Source organism: Montipora foliosa, chromosome 5, assembly GCF_036669935.1.
Source record: "Montipora foliosa isolate CH-2021 chromosome 5, ASM3666993v2, whole genome shotgun sequence".
Classification (NCBI taxonomy): domain Eukaryota; kingdom Metazoa; phylum Cnidaria; class Anthozoa; order Scleractinia; family Acroporidae; genus Montipora; species Montipora foliosa.
The window spans coordinates 29439419-29441918 of NC_090873.1; the positions used below are offsets into that span (position 1 = coordinate 29439419).

At 35.4% G+C, this 2500-nt stretch overlaps 1 long non-coding RNA gene across 1 annotated transcript in view; it reads right to left on the reverse strand.

Moving 5' to 3' along the window:
• Positions 1–1293: 1293 nt before the first annotated feature.
• LOC138003906 (uncharacterized) overlaps positions 1294–2500 on the reverse strand; it is an 8161-nt gene continuing 6954 nt past the window's right edge. Inside the window, exon 3 of the long non-coding RNA XR_011123694.1 lies at positions 1294–1670. This is a non-coding gene — a long non-coding RNA (uncharacterized lncRNA). The remainder of the gene's footprint in view (positions 1671–2500) is intronic.

The following is a 2500-nucleotide window of genomic DNA, read 5'->3' on the forward strand; positions in this document are numbered from 1 at the left end:
AATGGCGGAGACATTCAGGAACGATGCGGTCCCGAGAAGATATAAAACAAGGTAACAAAGAGTTAAAGTAAATGGACAGAGTATGTCAAGGTTGTAGTTTTCACTCAATGCCAATTTAAAAACCACTGCGAGCTTCATGTGAACGAAGAATCCCACAAAAAGATCAGAAAATGCGAGACTCAGTAACAGCTTCCTCAAATTGGCTGGTAGCGATGAGGCTTTCCACAAGGCGCGAATAGCCAGAACGTTTCCAATTGTTGCCACTGGTGAAAAAACAAAGTGTAATACGCACAGGGAAAACAAAGCTTTACTATAAGATTCAACAATAAGTCGAATTCCTCGTAACTCGTAAAAGCAGAACTGGTCGGCCATGCCGGGTAACGTTTGCATTGGAAATGATGTCCTGGCAGGATTATTCTTTGTTATAATTGAAGTGTGAATGTCCAAATAGCTTTGTTTTCTTATTAGTCAATTTTTTCACCAGAATTGTTCAGGTGTATAGAAGAGACAATTGCTTAAATTGTGTTTAAAAGTGCGAGAATCAATTCTGTATTTTGACAACTGTATGATGTAACTTTCAATAGAGTTTACGTTTTCAGTGCATTGACACTGGCAGTTAAAAGGCTTAATTAATCTAGAGGCTTTGACGGCAATACAGCTGCTTCCGAGACGACAATACTGTCTGTGAGGTGACCATGTCTTAGTCGTTGCATTCACTTTTTTACCTATTTAACTTAGTTGAACTAATTGGTTGGCCAGAATATTGTGACAATCCCGGCGTGACAGTTTGTCCGCTTGTCGGGCGTATTCAAACAACAATGACAATTAATTCTCACCTGGCCGCTATAACCGCTTCATGTATTCGTCACTGAACAATCAGAAAAGCGATATCTTGTTGAGTATATAATAAAGGACGTTTACGGCGACAAAAGCATCGGCGAAACAACAAACGTGCGTCTTAAGCTTTTGTACATTTAATTTTTCAGGGGCACCCAACGACCAATTTGTTGTAAAATGTATTATTATACCCCAGTTAATGAAAATAAATGTTATTAAGGCATTTTCAGGTGTTTTTCAGTGTTGCTGGGAAAAAATTATCTGTTCCTTTTTCCCAGCAAGACACACAAGAAATTTCCCAGCCAGCTAGATAAAATTGGTTGGTTTCCCAGCCAGCTGATCAAATTTATTTCCCAGCCAGGAATTAAAGTACTTAATTACTTAATTACTTACTTAATTAAATTAATTAATATATATATATATATATATATAAATATAAATGGAAGGAATACTACTACTACTACTACTAATAATAATAATGATGATGATGATGATGATAACAATAACAATACTTATATTGATAATGATAATGGAACGATAATGTAAAACACACAGCTGTAGTTCTTGTGTTAGTATGATACTCTACATGTACCGCTGTCTCGAGCAGTTTGAATTTTAGGAGCCTTTTGTCACCCTGGAGAGCGAGCACAGAATTCATAATACCTAGCAACATTGTACACAAAAGCAATAAAATACTTGCTAGGATAAACCTGTATTGTCTACAATAAGGCAGAACAACTGGAACCTTGAAATAGCTCTTCATTTTACATTTTTATTGATGTCTTCAGTTACACAATTGCTAATGTCCAATTCCTTGCTATTTCCATGGTAGCCTGAAAAATAATTAAAAAGGAAATAAATTAGAGACCAATATTAATTGGGTAGAACCAGCAGTAATGCTGATTGAGTTTTCAGATCTAGCTATGGACTCACTAATCATTGTTATCACAGGGGACCCACACAAAGGGTGAATTTAGAAGCAATGTATGAGAATAGCAAAAAGTTCCATAATTATTATTGTACTATTCTGCAATAAATATTTACACAAGATGAGGATAAACTATCTGAAATGATGTGCTGTTGTTATTATGGCTGAAAATGGCAAATTGTAGCAATTTTACCAGAGCAACACACGTCCTTGAAATCGCTAAATTTCCCACAAGCAGCCACAATAACGACACAGAAAAACATTTTGGATGAAGGTTAGTTTATTCTCATCTTATATGCAAATATTTATCCCAGAATTGTACAATAATATGGAACTTTTTGCTATTCTCATACATTGCTTCTAAATTCAATAATACCAAGGGTGACAAACACATTATGTAGACATCCTGTGATTGTTAGTATTTGTAAAAAGTAGACTCGAGCCCCTGTAATTCTTAGATGCAGAAACCTTACGCTTAAGTTGAAACATGTTTATTTATCATGAATGTCTTTGCGGTTTGGCAAAAAAACAGCTTGAGGTAATAAGATCTATTTGTCATCATGGTGCAGAGCAGTCAACAAATTTAGCTATATATCTTTCCAGATCAACTGAAAAATTAAAAAAAAAAATTCCCTTGACTCGCCAAATATGACATTCACATCTTGAGCTGGATGGATAACAAGATCAGTAAAATTTCTGCAGGCCATATAGGTCTAGCACTTAAACTGGTCAAAA